Source organism: Pseudopipra pipra, chromosome 8 (genome assembly GCF_036250125.1).
Source record: "Pseudopipra pipra isolate bDixPip1 chromosome 8, bDixPip1.hap1, whole genome shotgun sequence".
NCBI lineage: Eukaryota > Metazoa > Chordata > Aves > Passeriformes > Pipridae > Pseudopipra > Pseudopipra pipra.
The window spans coordinates 27496663-27513821 of NC_087556.1; the positions used below are offsets into that span (position 1 = coordinate 27496663).

At 46.8% G+C, this 17159-nt stretch overlaps 1 long non-coding RNA gene across 1 annotated transcript in view; it reads left to right on the top strand.

Annotated features, from left to right (window-relative positions):
- Positions 1–3874: 3874 nt before the first annotated feature.
- Positions 3875–17159, top strand: part of LOC135418223 (uncharacterized) — a 95411-nt gene continuing 82126 nt past the window's right edge. The window contains exon 1 of the long non-coding RNA XR_010432345.1: positions 3875–4180. This is a non-coding gene — a long non-coding RNA (uncharacterized LOC135418223). The remainder of the gene's footprint in view (positions 4181–17159) is intronic.

The following is a 17159-nucleotide window of genomic DNA, read 5'->3' on the forward strand; positions in this document are numbered from 1 at the left end:
CGGTATTTCCACTCCTCCTTTTTGCCACAGTGAGAGCATTCACGTGTTTCTTAAAGAAAAGAGCTCAGGGTTTGAGGGTGTGATTTGCTTCCTGGAAATGCAGCCTGGCACTACTGCTGGGGATGCCTGCCTGGCACAGTGTTTACAGCTCTTGAGTTGTGAAGGTTTTAAATAATTAGGTTGCAGATGGGATTTGAAATGATTAGGCTGGAAGGAAACATTTCTTGATGTATGCAGGAGTGTTTATCTGAGTGGGGCTTTGTTTCCAGCTCGCAAGAGCCAGCCAGCCAGGCTCTCTTGCCCTTACACCAGGGCCGCCAAGACCCTCCCTGCAGGAGGTGATGAGGGATTGTTCTCCCACCAAACATGGAACTGCTTCTCTGAGGCTACCTGCCTCCCTGAGGATGCCAAGGTCTGCTCACCATCAGCTTCGGCTTTGCCACAAGTGCCAGGTAACTCCAAAGGTGGGGAACACTAAAGGTGTCAATCCTGTGAACGCTTTAGTGTGGGCTTTGTTTTGCCCAGCAGCACATGTAACTGTCTGGGAGCTCTGGCACCTGCTCTTCCCACTGTTGGGTTACTTGAAGTCATCCTGTTTCCCTGGTATGCTTCTTATTTGGTGAGGAAATGAGTGACCAGGGCCCCATGCTGGAGCTGCTGGTCTCGCAGCCCCACTCTGCAAGTGCCACTGGAGTTGCATTTGGAGGTGCTCAGCAATCTGGGAGGGGTCCAGGGCTGACAGGAGGCATCACTGCTGGGAGTAGGGCACCTAATGGTGGCCCAGAGATGAACATCTTGCTCATCTCATGGTGGCCTTTGCAGGCCAGGGGAGCTTGATTCCGGTAGAGTGTCCTCCTTCCTCTCTCTGGCCTTGGAGGGTTTTACAAAGCAGACCCTGTGGGAGACACCGGGTCAGTGCCTGGGACAGGAGGTGATCCAGCAGCCATTTATTACACTTGCCCCATCCCTCTGGCTGTCTGATGTCTCTGCAGCCAAATCTCTAGTATGGACAATAGAGTACTTTGTTGAGTTTGGGGCTGGGAGATTGGGGCTTTGCTGGGCTTTCAGTTGGTGAAGCTTTACACAGCTGAAATGTCTAATTGCTCCTGATTTTCCATCAAAAGGAAGAGTAAGGTGCAAACTCCTGAAATAATGCCTCCGGAGCTGTAGTCCTCCCACAGCCTCATGCCCTCATGGTTCAGCCCAGTCAAATGAAATTCTCACTGGGCTCTTTTGTGTGGTGTAGCGGCTCCCTGCATCTGACAGGGCAGAGCTGCCTGCCTGCCCTTGTGACTAATGTCTGAACTTCCCATCTCCTACTGCCTTTGCTGTCTTCTGACTAAGGCTTCTATTTCATTTCCCCTGAGCTGATGATCATTTTGGTTTCAGCTGTGTCCTGGACCCTCTACACCTGCTGGGGATGGGCACATCCAAGTCTCAGTGGCCCTAAGGATCCGTGGGCTGTGCGGTGGAAGTGTTGGTGTGAAACCACTGTCACTTTCCCTTTGGTAGGTGAGGTCCAGTCCTGCTGCTGCTGAGCCAGTGATCATGTGGTTGTGGGCTTCTCTGGGATGCTCCCTTTGGCTCTGCTCACCCCCATGCCTGCCCTGTCTCATTGTGGGGCTGAGCCCTATCACCCTTGCCAGGTCCAGATGCTCAGTTCTTCCCCTTTCCTCTCCTAACTCCCTCCCACGCAGGAGAAAGTTGCCTTATCACTCCCAGCTCATTCCCTTGCAAATGACACATTAAGGGATGTAATGAACTTTGATTGTTTTTTTATAACCTTTTATTTTGGGGCTGAAAGGTTAATGGTGTGAGGGTGGGGAGGGGCACCTGGATCCCCCACTGGGTGAAGCCGTTCAGGCTGGCACAGCAAACAACGGGCAGAGATGTCACTGCCAGCTTTGCCCTGCAGAGCATTTCTCCACCACTCCCCTGTGTGGGGTGACCCTGCATTCCACCCCTTGTGTGGGGACCCCCCGAGGAGAACGCAAAGGTGCCAGACAAAGGACATGCAGGAGGAGTTCAGTGTGAGTTGGTATGTGGGGCAAGTGTCCTAAAATGTCCCCAGGGGTGAGCTGCAAGAGCAGGAGGGTTGCCCTTGCAGAGACCTGTGGCTGCCTGCCCAGGGCTTGTCCCTGACCCCCTGAGCCTACTGATATATGCATTTGTTTCTGTGGGGTTTTGGTTCTTGTTCTCTGGGGAGCAAGGAGCTGGTCACATAGAGGAGCCTCTCCAAAATGTTCCAGCAAGGGAGGGACTTGGCCTGAATCATTCTGCTTCCACAAAATGAGTTTCCCAGACCTGGAGGAGCATCTGTGGATTTCAGTCTGTGTCCATCAGCCTTCCCGTGCCATAAGTCCCACCCTGCATCCGCTTCTCCAGGGTTTGCTTCCCTCTGGGTTGGGTGGCTAGCCTCGCTGCCCATGTGGCTTTTATCAGTGTAAGCTCTTTGTCTTATTTCTTAACATTCCCTGTTCTTTCACCACTGGAAAAGTTCAAAGTCTGTCAAGATTGCTCCTTTATTACAGCCAGTGCCCTGCAGACAGCTTCACTTGGAGCTCCACTTGGACCTCTCACCACCTCTATCATGAACTACTCTTTGCAGCTGGTTTGTAGGAACACCTCTATGACTTGCAAAATGCTTGTAGCTGTGTCTGCTGTGCCTTATCCCGAGCTGTAGAAATGAAGAGAGAGCAGGGTTAGTATCAGCCCACCCCCTGCATTAGCCACTAGTACTCACTCAGCTCACAAATGCTCCAGGACCAGATTCCAACTGCTCTGTGTACAGAAAGGGTTTTAGTCTGAGCCCTGGGAAGTCCAGGTGAAGTTCCAGTTGGGGGTCATGCTGCAGTAGTGCTGCACAAGGTCACAGCACACTCCCAAATGTTATCAAGGCTGAGCAGAGGGGGTAGTTAACAGGGCTGGCGGGGGGCACCAAAAAATGTCTTCTTTGGGTCAGACCATGGCTGGTCCCTGGAGGGAGGTTTGAGGCAAGCGGAGGAGGAGGATACCTGCTGTTGTGGGACAGGGGATGTTGGGAGGTCTTGGAGGTGCTGATGCTTGAGCTGGTCATTCAGCATCCTTCCTTCTTGGGGGACTTTCTTGGCCATTTAAGTTATCCCCTAGGAGAACTCATTTCCCAAGGAGGACCACCACTGTTTGAGGACAACATCTCATATCCAGGTGTATAGGGATGTTAGATGGGTCTCAGCACCCAAATCCAACAGAGACACATGAGAACTAACCATAACAGGGAGCAGGAAGGCATCGCCTTTGCTTGAGCATAGGTGTCATCAGCAAAGGTGTAAACTTGCTGGCTTAAACTGGCTTAAAACTGCTTAAGCTGGCTCTAGGTTAGTCTGTTAGCATGATTGTCAACTCTGTATTGACTGAGTTAGGAGAGAGCATCTGTGCTGGCTTGTATCTGAGGTCCTGCTCTCCTTCTGTGGCTCTGAGAGCGCCCTGTAGCAGATTTTAGGGAATAGTGAAGAGAAAGAACCCTCCCCAGGAGGTTTGGGGTCATTAGGCACTCAGGGATTTCCTGGGGCCAGCGGTGCCTTTTGCGCTAATGGAGAAATTCCACTGACATGTGTTTCCTGTCAGCCATGCTCTGCAGCGGGAGGTCTGGATGGCTTTCAAAAACATGCTTGAGTCAGAACCAGCAACCAGGTCTGTGTGAGAGTAATGGGGTGAATAGGTTTTGTCAGGAGGTGAGATGAGCTGATGTGAGCATCCCTGCTTTCCTGCATGCAATGCCTGCAGCATTTGGCCCATATTGGTTTGGGCACAGCCTAGGGCATTGCACTTGGAGGAGCAGCATTGAGGTCCTCCAGAGCTGTGTGACCTGCTGCAGGGTTCACTCTCAGACATGAGAAACATTTATTTTAAATCCGCTGCTACATGGAGGAATTGATTGCTCCTTTGCTGATTGAAACAGTTGTGTTTTGCTGGACCATGACTTTATGGCCTTTTTCCTGTTTGTTTTTCAATTGGTCTCCACAGAAAAAAAAAAAAAAGAATGAGCTTCTCACCACTGGACATCTCTGATAAAATAATTCCTGCTGAAGGCTGCTTTGTCTTCATCTGCACATGTGGAGTTGCTGCAAAGCTTTCATCTGAAGACTGAAAACCTTACGGTGTTACTGAAAGATTCCCTGAGTAAAAAAGAAATGTGTAGGTAAATATTTAAGACACTGCATCCAACCTTTTACTTTTCTGAATTGACTGAACTTTTTGAAAGACTGAAATCCTGGATTTTTATTACCAGAATAACTTTTGCCACCAGGAAAATTTGGACAAACTATTCCTCTTGCAGACCAAACCCTGCAGAGCTGGGTCTTATGTGTGGCAGACCTGGCAGCTTTGCTGCTGGGATGCTGATTTCTACCCTGCTGGAGCCTCCCCTTTCCCAGCAATTATTCCTGCAGTCATGATCCCTGGGGGTAATCTAGTGATAAGTCCTCTCTGTGTAAAGCTGAGTTTGTTCTTGGTTTTGCGATGCAGATATTTGACTTGAAATGGCTCTTTGAATAAGGTTTGCCAGAACGAGCTTCCAGGCATGGCTGTGCCTGGTGCTGTGCAGCCTTTCCGTCACAAACACAGCCCTCCATGTTCTTCCTCTCTGCTGTGCTGTCACCCAGACAGGGCACACTTCTACAGGGGGCTACAAGTGCATCACTAGAATGATCACTTTTCCCCAGGAGGTACTCAAAATACAGAGCAGTGACATGACTCCAGTCCCCCAAGTGAGAGTGGAGTCTCCCCATTTCTCTTGGTTACGGGCTTGGCCTGTAACCTAAGCACAACCCAAAGATTTAAACTTCAGAGATGTTAGTTGAAAATAATCCTACATTTGTTACTTCCAAAACATCTCAAGGCTTTAAACCAGCCTCAAAATTTAGTGGGGCCAGAAGAGTTAAAACAGCCAGTTGAAATGGAATCACCTGACTTGCTTACTTTGAAAGATTTACCATTGTAGGGCCTTTGGCATTGCTGTCTCAGGATAATGAAGGTACATCCGATACATTTTGAACAGCAGTATAATTACTTTCATCGACACCAGTCAGCGTTTGGGTGAGATGGCTCTGAAATGGCGCAGCAGGGAGGAAAAGAAAAGCTAAGTGCTGCTCTGCTGAGTTGGGCACGCACTGAGGAGAGCAAGGTAAGCAGTGTTGGATGCAAGGCAATCTTTCATGACTGTTGGCTCTACAGAGCCTAATTAGAGAATGTGTTCTGGCTGGTATGAGTGGGGTTTGGTCCAAATAGGGTTTCCTGTAGTAGAATAAGATGGTTGTGGCAACAGATACAATGGTGGCAACCACCTTTAAAGCCCAGTGTTATTGGCTTAAATCCTTTGCATCGGAAATTATCTGCTCCTGTTGTAGTTGTTGCTTATTGTTCCCAGAAATGCCTGTTCCTGGCCATTCTTCTGAGTGATGTGTGAGATGTGCAATTGTGTCAGGAGGGTGGTCAAGGCACTGGGAAATGATTCACACCATCCACATCAATCTGTGAGAAGCCTGGGTTTTATTTGCCCTAAGCCCAATAGCTTTTTTCATCACTTTATCTTCATGGATTCTGACTGCTGAGGATGCAACCATATCTGGGAGTGGGAGAAGGGCACGTACTTGTGGGGCTACAAATGAAGTCCATGGAAAATGAGATAGAGTGAAACAGGGTGTGGAAATGGTTGGTGTAAACTGGATGATGCCACTGCACACCCAGCTGCAAAGAGATCTAGCCTGAAATGCTACATGAGGAAAAAATCCACCACAGCAATTCCAGTAACTGACAATATAAAGATAGGACCCACCCCTCTTATTAATTGCCATATCACTTGGGATTGCATAGACTGACATGTTCAAGTTATCAGATGTTTCGAGGAAGAGGTGAATTTTTAGCTGTTGTTTATTCAGATCAAGATTTAATTAATATTAAATAGATTAAATATTTGATGAAATAGACTGAAATTAAATATTTAGTTCCCTCTTCCCCCCAGATAGCAGCCCCAGTGGATGTTTATGTGGGCAGTAAAGCTAGAATATCTTCTGAATATCAGGGAGTGTTCAAAGATCAGAGTTACACGGAAGCATCATCTGTGGATAGGAATTAAATTTCTCTTGGATCTATGTCTTTGTCAGCCTGTGTGTGAACCCGGTCCTCCTTCCTCTGGGCTTATTCATCTACTATTATCCCATCTACTTGGACTTCAGATACCACTTCAGTATCACCCCTGCTCTTCTGCCACGTTCATCTTCAGTGGGGAAAGAGGCTTTGTGGGGAAGGGTTTTCTCTCATGCTTCTCATTTCTCAGGGCAGTGGGCAGCCAAAAACAAACTGGGCAGCAAACAGCAATGCTTCATACAAAATAATTACATCTTACCTCCTGAAGAGGAAAACATGTAGAAAAATGGCATCTTATCTGAAGGAGGGCAGCTAATTCCCCAGTTGTGCAGACTGGTGCTCCTGTGTACCCTCACCAGAGATGGAGTGAGACCACTGTTTCCAAGTCCTGCTGGCAGGTGAGTCTGGTTTGCTGAAATTCTATTGGGGTCTTAGAACCATTTAAATTGGGAAAAATCTGTAAGATCATCAAGTCCAACCATTAACCCAGCACTGCCAAGTCCACCACTAGACCATGTCCCTGAGTGCCACGACTTTTAAATACCTCCAGATAAACCAGAATATCTGGATTTTCATTATGAACTTCAAGTACAGTCTTGCAAATTAGTCACGGGCCACTTGATGCTGCCCTATCATTTATCATGCTGGTCAGTTTGTGATGGTTGGACTCTTCATTGTCTATTATTTTGCTATTAAAATGAGCTTTGCCTCCCCCTCTGTGGTCCCCTACAACTCTCCCCTGGATAGGGCTTGACTTGTTTTATAAAGTGTTTATCACCTTTGGAAGGATTAAGTCCTTGCTTTCTGCCTTTGTCACCCAATTCTCCTGCCCAAGGCTCTCTATGTAGCTCTCAGAAATCAGCAGCTGGGCCCTGGCAGTAGATACTTAACGAGAAATAGTCTTGCTGTCAATATCCTCCTGCCAGTGAGTGGAGATTGAAAAAATGACCCTTGGTTTGGTCCAACCAAAGATTGCTTGGAGCTGCAGTCCCTGCCTGCCTTCCTGCTGGCAGGGTTTGATACAGTTCCCTATAGAAGAGAGAGGAATTATCGTATTTATAAACCAAATTCAGGTATCTGATCAATTTTACAGTGTCATGCTTTATCTATAATAGCCTGATGTTGCTTTATAACATAGAGTGACAAATAAATCCACTCTGTTCCTGCAGGACTAGATACAGTTTCATTTGTTAGCACAAGATTACTTACTTAGTTGAATTATTTAGAATTTTTTGTGGAAGTTAAAGCATGTTTGATTCACAAGCAAGGCCAGTTGTGGGCTCTCTCCAGCCACTTAGGGCATGAGGGGGATATATAGGTTTTTTTTCCCAAGGGCACCTTTGCCAGGTCTACTCCTTCTTTTGCCACACTTTTCTTGTATCTGAGTATTCTTGGTGCCACATTCAGGGTCATTCCACCTCCACATAGCTGACACTGGGTAGTACCCTCACATATCAGAGAGAAACGTTGCTACTGTGAAGATCTTGCATGCCACAGCAAGTGGTCAACACATATGGGTGTTCAAAAGGGGACCGAGGAATAAAAATATTGGGATGTGCCAGTGAAAGTTGTGAAAGTTGTGTGAGCTCTTAAGAGGACTTTGAATGGCTGAGGCTGCTTCCTCAGCAGGAACAAATTGATGAAGCCCTGCTGAAGTCTTTCATCTTGAAGCCCAGCACTCATGCTAGACCACATTTTGCAGGAGGTGGGTTAGCAAAGATTTAGGGCTTATCTGCTGGTGCAAGACAATGAATTAGATTGTTTCCCAAACTCTTTCTCAGCTGTAGTTTTGTGATCCTGCATGCGTGTAGAGGGAATTTTGATGACAAACATAATTTAGGTGCCCATGTCTCAAAAGCAGATCCTCAAAACTTAGTCCCAGTGCTGCCTGAACCCCAAGGCCGTAAACTCTGCTCTCCTGGCACCTCTGCTTCTGGCTGGGCACAGATCACTGTCCCGGCTTCCATGCACAGGCTTTCTGCCACCTCCCTCAGTACAGGGAGGGTTTCAGAACAGCTTGCACTGTGTCTGGGGCACCTGGAGTCTTCTGTCTTGGCAGCGTGGTACTGTGGGCAACCCCAGTCACATATCCAGGGGGCTACTGATGGGAAATGATGGACACTGGAAGGGTCCAAGCTGGGGATACATTCCCTTAAGTTCCCAATTTTTTAGTGCTCGTGTTGGGCCCTTGTGCTGGCACTGGTGATATTTTAGCCAGTGTTTGCTTGGTTTTGGGGACAGTAAGCTTGTTTTAAAAGTATGTACAATATCCTAGCAGCAGTTTTCTAAATACCAGTATTGTCATTACCCAGCAGTATGACCTGTATGTTTAGACAAGACCTCCCATTAAGAGTGAGGGTAAATCCAGCGCTCTCATTGTCAAACAGATCGTTCTAGTCTATTGGCATCTAGAATATTTCAGAAGCAGCAACAGAGTTGTGGCTTGTCCCTCTCACCACTGCCAGCATCGTGTGGGGATGAAGCCAGTGCAATCCATTCAGAGTGGTTAAGTGACTTGCTAGAGGTCAAGTGAAAAAAGTTGTGGTAGATTAATAAAAGATGGTTTTAAATAATGCAGTATAGGGCAGTTGATGAAGCTTAACAGGACCAGAAAGCTGATCTCATTCAACTTGATGCGAGGCAGTGCCTGGCCACCTTTTTGGCAGAGGGTAAGGCAGACCTAATCTCACTGTGATTTTCAGGGACTGCTTGGGGACGGGGAATTTGCTGCTTGGTCTTTGCTGTGGTAATTGTTCTTTGTGTCCTCTGGTGTCTTTAGCATCCCTTTTGGTTTCCTGCCCTTGCCTCTGATCCCTGCCAGGAGGAACACAGCCCCTGTGCTGAAGAAGGACATCCCTGGTCTGGGTGGCCTCCTGAGGCCATGCTGTTCACAAGTGTCCAGGAAAGGCAGGTCTGTACCTTGCTGATGGTGGGCAAGGGAGCCTGGACTTAAGGCTCACAAAGGTCCATGATGATAGTCCTTGCTTGGGGTATTGCATCCCACTTCACCCTGACCCTGAGAAATAACTTTTCTTTCCTGAAACTGAAAAAGCTCAAAAATATTTTGGAGGCAGATGCAGAGAATCTTACTGAGTTTTGACAAAGTTCAGTTTACCACTGCTCCCTACCTCTAACCATCTAAATTGCAGACTTTCACTTAACACTGAGACCATAATCTATTTATAGAATTGTAAAATAGGGATGCTCATAGTCACAAGCAGACACCTGGGGAAGGAGCCAAACCATGGGGCTCCCTGCCTTACTCTGCTCTCCTTTCCATGGCTGTGGGTTGCCTGCAGCTCAGCACCAGTTCATCTGCAGACACCAGCACCCCATGCTTGCTTTGACTCGGGATGCTGCTGCAACACCTCGTTAAGTTGAGGTCCTTTTTCTAGGAATATGCTGAGAAAACCCAAACAAACCTGTCTTTGTTTCTATGTCTCACCTCTGTGCTGCTGAGTTGCCTTGAGTTTCATTGCCAGCAGGCAGCAGAGCCCCCACACCCATCAGGGATGTCTTTTCTGTTGTCCTGCCAGGATTTCTCAGAACTGTAATCATAGCCAAGCAGAGAAAACCATTTCCAGAGCAGATTTCTGAGGGGTCCCACAGGAACACAGCCAGGCAGGCAGGTCAGCACCTGGCAAAGCCAGCCCTTGCTGGCGGCTCTCCTCTCTGTTTGATGGATTGCACCAGGCTCTTGATCTGCTTTTTTAACTGTGAGGGACTGGTAAGGGCAGGATCCTCACAGTGTGGGCAGGTCTTGGAAGCTGCCGTCTTAATGCATGGATGTCAGTGACACCATGCAAATGCTGAACGGACCTGCTGTCACCCATATATGGCCCTTGGATTGGGGCTTCCTCTGCTGGAGAAGAGAATTAGGTAATGGCTGAGCTGATTGTATTTTTGCCTTGTGACACAGAGAAAGGCACACGCAAGAGGAACTCAAAGAGAGTCTGATTAATGTACTTCTAGAATCGGATTGTTTAATGCAAACGGCTTTAGAGATATGACTAAAGTAGGAAAAGAAACTTGGAAAAGACCCCATTTGGGATAAAAGCAAAGAAGGCTATTTTTTGCAAATACCAGGATAGCTTCTTCTAAAAATAATATCTTGGATGTCTGTTCGAAAACGAGAACCAAATGCGATTCTGAACGGTCTGATGCAGCCTGTCATTTCAGAGGAGGAGGGATGGAGACCTCTCATTGGAGGCAGGGATGTGCTTGCAGGCTCTGAGACATGGCAGAAACCACGCTGTGCAGAATCCAAAGCTGTCAAGCTTTGGAAGGAAACCTGGTTGCAGGCAAGCAGCATTTGCCCACAGGCTGCTGAATTGCAGGTTCGCATGTTGCTGTGTTGGCAGCCATTCTCAGTCATAGCTCTAAAAAGATTTTTGAGAGTATGTAAGAGTTTCTAAGAATCAGGAGAATGGCATGTGGATGGCCGTGGTTTCCCATAAGCAATGGTATTCACATACTCAGGAAAAGGAATTGCACACAGTTAACTTCTGGTGGGTTTTGTTTTCTTTTTTTTTAAGCAGAAACAGGAATAACATCAAAAGATGGAGAAAAAGAGGGAATGGTCCTTACAAGAGAGGCCATATAAGAGCTGTCTTTCTGTTCAACTATTTCATACCCTTTTTTTTGCTTTCCTTGCCTCTCCAGTGCACTGTTCCTAAGAATCTTGCAGAAGCAGTGAGGTAGGTTTCTCCTCTTTCTGTATGTCTTTGCCTCAGCCTCTCAAGCAGATTTTTTTCATCAACCAACAGCTGGGAACACTGTGTTCAAAGTGAGTTCAGGTTGCAAACATCGATGCCAGTGCTGAAGCCCTTCAAATGATTGAAACCCTTCAGGGTACCCTTTGGTACTAACTCAGACAGCATACAAGCAGTTTTGGAGTGTTTTCATAGACTTCTCGCTAATCTAATATTAAGCTCTGCTGCAACTTTGCCCTTTCCAAGCAGTGACCCAGCAGTCCTCTGGCCCTACTGCTTAAAGCTTATAAGAGGATTTTTTTTCCTTTGGAGCTGATGAATGTGAGTGTGTTTTATTTGAAATGTACTGATCAGAGCACTCCACCTCGGGCAGCAGTACAGGGACATGCACCCTCCAGAGAGCATGCTTCTCCAGCCCTGTCTGATGGCTTCACCTCCTTTGCAATGTGTGCTAGGGAAAGGCTGCCTGTTTCCTTTATGATCAGTGTCTGTGAAGAACATGATGAGAAGGCACTGATGCAACCAGCCTGAGGAGCATTTATACTGGGGAGCACTGGAGCCTTTCGTAAATGTGAAAGAGGTACGTGTCTGGAGGGAAAACTTTCTCTTGGAACTCCTAGATGGGATTTAATTCATCTACATCTGTATGAAAATGTAGATGATGTCATGATGGGACTGAGAGGTCAAGATCACATCAGTAGCCAGCAATAGGTGATCTAATAGAGAAGGTCAGTAGGTGTCAGCTGCACTTCCCCAGGGGGTTTGTAGTGGCCTCAGGTGCTCTCACCTTTGTTAGCTCATTACACAAACCTGTTGTGTAAGATGCCCAAGACCAAGTGAGCTGCAAGGTGGCACAGGGAGGGCCAGGCGGTCAAGTCTACCAAGTCCCTTAGGTGGTGAGCAAGCTCTTCCTCTTGGAAGCTCAGAGCACTCTCTTTGCCCTTGTCTAGTAAGCTTGTCTCCAAGATGACTCTCACAGGAGCACATTAACCTTCATGAGACCCTGTGAGTTGGAACATCACGTGTCCTGCAAGCTAGACAGCTTCAAGAGAAGTCCTCATTACTAAAAGGAAGAGCTCCTTCACCCAAAATTATGCCTGATCACTGTCATAGGGAGAAAACTGCAATATTTCTTTGGGAAGTCTTAAACTGATTGAATGACTGATGGGAGTGCTGGGAGCTTTTCAGAACCCGTCTGGGATGCCCCCCCACAAAAGCAAAACAACACCAGAAGGTGTTTTTCTTGTGACATGTTTTGGTTCTGTCACTGTGTGTAATTTTTGTGATCACTTTGTTTTGCCCAACTGCGTTGCTCTGGGCACGATGGGGAGGAAAATCCATCTTTCAGTAAATACTCCTCAAGCCACCTGCTGTCACAGCAGATTGCTGCACGTCTCTCTGTTCTCAGAGAACAAGTCTGAAATTTCAGGCCATGTTGAACGTCTGCTGCTGGCCTGATCCACCTCACAGTGCAAAGTTTTCAGCATGTTCTGGATGCATTAAGCAGCACTATAAATGGCATTAAACAGCTAATATAGAATGTGAAGCTCACATACAAAGACTTAGAAGATTTGGATTTCCAAGCCAGAGGAAGAGGAATATCCTTCAGCAAAAACCCTTCTGCAAGGCCTTGCGTTTGTCTCTGTGAGATGCTGCAGCAGGAGGAGAGGCTTTTGCACTTTCCTGGGAAGAACTCAGGCATTGTGCACTAAGTGCTCTGACATGCACTGGCACCTTAACCCTTTTACCATTGTACACAAAACCTAAGTGTGTTTCTGCATCCTCAGCTGCATCAAAAGCCTTTGGAGGCTTTATATTTGAACTCTGGGTTTCCTCTGTTCTGCCTGGCCTTGCTCTGCAAAGACAGGGATTAGAAACCTTCTCCTGAGCTTCCCAGTGACTGTATCTATGTATGAAGCAGCTGACTTTGTAGGCGAAGGTTTGCCCATCTTTATGCCTGTCACAGCTTATTAATGTGTGGCATGACCACAGTGCATCTGGAAAGAGCCCGGCATTAACTGCTCGCTTCCTGGCCTTGTCATCCATTCCTTCTGCCAGGTCGTCTCCACTTCAGATCTGCTTTCTTTTGGATGTAATTTTTTTTAAAGTGACAGTGCCCTCAGGGATTTTGGCAAAAGAAAGGCAAAATGGAAAAATCTTCCAGGTAGAACCTATTCTTCTGACAGAGCAGCAGCTGCTGTGGAGGAGAGCCAGAGGAGGGATCCTCTTTGGCAGAGTTTACGGGCTGAGGATCAGAGCTTGTGCTTCTCTCCTTGCTTGGCAGCATAAACTGCCTCCCTGCAGAGAGAGGTGATGGCCAAATCAAGCCTGAAATGTGACATTCACAGCTCTAATTAGACATATGCAGTTCCACTTTGCCTCCAGAATCCAGGTCAAGCGGGTGACAATCTTCCAAGGCTTGCCAAAACGTGGTCTAGGAATCTCTTTGGTGCAGTGACCAGTCAATTCAGGTTCAGCATCTTTTAGATGCCTTTTAGATGAATTAAGGTGAGTTGAGCCAGTCACTTTCTCTTGGTCAGTGGGGAAGGGAACCTCCTGGCCAGCTCTAGGAAAATGCTTGCTCTGTGGAGCTGCAATGCTGGGAAAGAGAAATCTGCCCAAGGAGGGAATAACATGCTTTCTCCCTACCTTTTGTCCTGGTGGGCTCCATCCAACTCTACTGCAATAGGCTGACTGTTTGCAGCTCTTCATAATTTATTAAATCTTTACTGAATATTTTAATAAGCACAGCCACAGCAGAAAAAGAGAAAAGCTTGGTAGGCTTTTCTCGTGTGTCTAAGGGTAGGATATGTAAGTTTGGAGCGGGGCTCTGGATAGGGACTGGAATGAGACTGCAGAAGATGACAGCAGCTGATCATGCACTTGTCTGGATTTCATGAGCTGAGGAAGCTCATGGCTGCAAGTACATGATGATCTTGAGGTTTTGCTGTTCTCATAAGCCGAAAGCCATGTCTAAATTTTAAGGAAAGGTCTTTTTCCTTCATCTTCCCATCTCCTTCCCTTCCCCATTTCACACTGTTAATCACACTGGCAGGATGCCCTCCAGGCTGAGACTGTTCTGAGAGCAGGGTGAGAGGAAGATGCTGAGAGGGAACAGCAGGCTGTACATTTTTCTTCTCTAGCACAATTTAGCCATGATTAATGCATGTGGAAAATAATCAGTGCATTCGGCCTAATTCTGCAGAATTATTAAAGGGATGATAACAAGGGGAGAGGAGATATTTTGCTGCTTTTATTACATTTTTAGGAAGGAGGGCAGGTGTTGTGTGAACATGGTCAGGTGAAATCAGCATCTCATATGAAAGCAGGGAGCAAATTTTGTCTTTTTGTTTAGTTTTTTTTTTTAGGTTTGTTTTTTTGTTTGTTTGTTTTGTTTTGTTTTGTTTTTACCCCCAGAAAAGACATTTCTAGCCTGAGCTTTGGAGATCTTTTATTTTCACAAACCAGGTCAAAAGAAGCTCGTTCATCATTAAAACAACACAGTCTGTATTAAAGGGAGGAGAGTTTGTAAATGGAGAGTCTTTGGAAGATGGGATTATTATGCTTTACTGTGAGCTGGTGATCACCTCTCAGCCTTCTCCTCTCCTTTCCATGTACTGTTCAACCCCTACTGCTGATGGGGTCGGGCATAGCAAGTAGCTGATGGTTCCTGGGGAAAATGCACTGTGCAGGAGCTGTGTCAGGCAGACAGCTGGGAGGTGAGCACATCACAACAACGTGGTGCCCCTCTTCCTTACACACATCACCAAAGCTATTTTGTTTAAAGTTAGGTCAGATGTAGCTACTTATAGTTTACTTACTGCCATGATCTCTGTTTATCCCATTACAAATGAAAACATCTTGTTTTATAAGCTGAAGTTTTCCAAACTTTCTTCCCATCAGGAGTTAAAACTAAATAATAAGATATTGGTTTACTGCAGAGACTGTAATATTTCTCTAGATTTTATATTGCACTAAATAAAACACAAAAAAAGACTGACATGAAAAATATTAGAAAAGCCTATTTTGTGATGTTAATTGCATTCCTTTCTGGCACGGGTAGGTGTGTCAGCTACTTCTTTTAATTGTGGGATTTTTATGACTTTGAATTTACATTTAATATATTTTCCATTTTCTTGTAATTCCCATTTACCAACACAAAATTAAGACTTCTTGTCCCTGCTGAGCTTACTGGTATTAATTTTTTTCTTATTTTTCTAATTTTGCAAACTTTGATTAGGATTTTTTTCCCAGTAGGTTTCTACAGGTGTTCATGCCTGATCAGAGAGATTACTGCCCATAAGTGCTTCATTTCAGAGTCCACAGATACCATTTAAGACAGAGATAGGAATCTTTTGATTTCTGAATCAAACTGTAAAGAGCAATTGGATGCCATGGCATTTAACAGTAAGGCTCTTGGGTATTGCCTTATCAGAACTGAGAGCAAGGTTGAAGCTGCCTCCTGTTCTGCTGGAGAGCATGTGGTTAAGTGGGTGTCTTGCTGCCTTCTGGGGCCACTGGAAGCAGTGGGTGCATGAGGCTGCAGTGCTCGGCAAAACCTTGGAAGTGACACGTTAAGGGAATACCCTCACTGCCTTCCTGCCTGCCTTGGTGCTGGTGGTACCTCTTGGGGGACTGTGAACATTCAGCTGGGAACTGGAAGTAGCACTGGTGCTGCTGTGAGGATGTGGCAGCCCCAAGGACCTGGGGCACAATGCAAACCCTGCTGGGGTTTGGTTCCTGGGGGCAGCCCAGCCTCATTAGACCAGCTGTCACATCATGGTTGGGTTTCTTCTTTCAGATGCTCTGTAATGATCCCTTTTTAGTAGAGGATGGGAATTTGTCTTTGCTATTGACCCATCCTTGACAATGAGGGTGCCCAGGCTTGGCTTTTAGGGAGCACAGGGAGTGGCACGCTCTATGAAAGAAATGGGTGCACTGCCCCAGAAAGTGGGGAGCAAAGCAAGGGGATGGAGGTATCCAGATGAACCTGAATGAGCTGGTGCACATAGCCAGGTTCTCAGTTTGCAGCTCTGTGGAGCTACCTGAGGAGCAGCTCTTCCCTGAGCTGCTCTCCTTCAGCTTGTTCCCTCATTGAAAGAAGTTAAAGTGATATCTGTGTTATCTCCCTACTTAGCATTAGGAACTGGCCTGGAGCTTTCCTATTTCATTCCCACAGGCCTGTTCTCATTTCAGGAGATGAGTTTCAGGGCAAAGCTCTGTAAAGGCAAGGCCCTCCATCTTGAGAAAACTGCACTGAGGAGCCCCTGAGGATGACTGCACATAGAGGAAAGTGCAGGGAAAGAGGGAGTGAGAATGAGAGTTGGACCTACACACCCATATGCCCCACAGGATGATGCTCTTATTACTTGCAGTTGTGCAGCTCAGATGCAAGACCCCATGAGCTGTGATAGTGGGGGGCTCAGTGCCAGACAAGCGTTCACTCAGCACCTTGCATGGGCACCATGATCTCTGTGCTGGATGGAGAACACCTTGAGTCCTGCCAGAGTGACTGTGACAGCAGAGGCAGGATTTCCCTGTGTGCTGAAGGAAATGGAGACAGTTCCCAGCCACCCTACAACCTTGGTGCTGGTGGCCCCTGTCCTGCAGAAAGGTTGAAAGAGCTGTAAGGCCACCAGGAATTTTGGAGAGGTATAAGGGCAGGAATCGTATTCCGCTGACAGTTTGGAAATTGGCTGAATGCTTTCTTCCTGTCAGGTCAGCTTCAGGAATATGCTGTAGGTTTGGGGGTTGAAATGGATGTTACAGCTAATAATTTTAAGCTTTAGGAGGTAAGAACTAAACCTATGCTGGGCAGACATGAATAGCCTGGTCTAAGTGAAGAGGACAATCCCATGGGCTCTGCCATGTGATGAGACTTCCTCAGAAGGTACAAAATGCTCAGTAGCTTGGGGAAGAGCAGAGAGATGTTGCCAGGGGCTCAGCCCTTGGACTTACTTTGACAAGGTGAACAGCAGTGATCTACTAGGTGGCCCAAATGGCAGCTCAGTGCTCCTTGCTGCAGAGGTGTCCAGCCAGCAGTGGGAGCATTTCCACAAGACCGGGAAGAGACTGAAGACTGCATGAAGAGAGATGGAGTCCAACCATGGTGCAGGCTTTGGGCCTCAGCACACAAGAACAAGTGCAAGAGTTGTTCATGCAGACGCTTTTCAAGTGGGTAAATGACAATTGTCCCTGCAGGTTAGTCTGGTGACTGTTGAACGTATTAGAAAGGAAATTTGGTTTTGACTGTGTAACCTGCCCTTGCAGAGAAAACCTACTGAGCTTTTTTTTTCCCCTCTCTTTCATGATAATCCCACG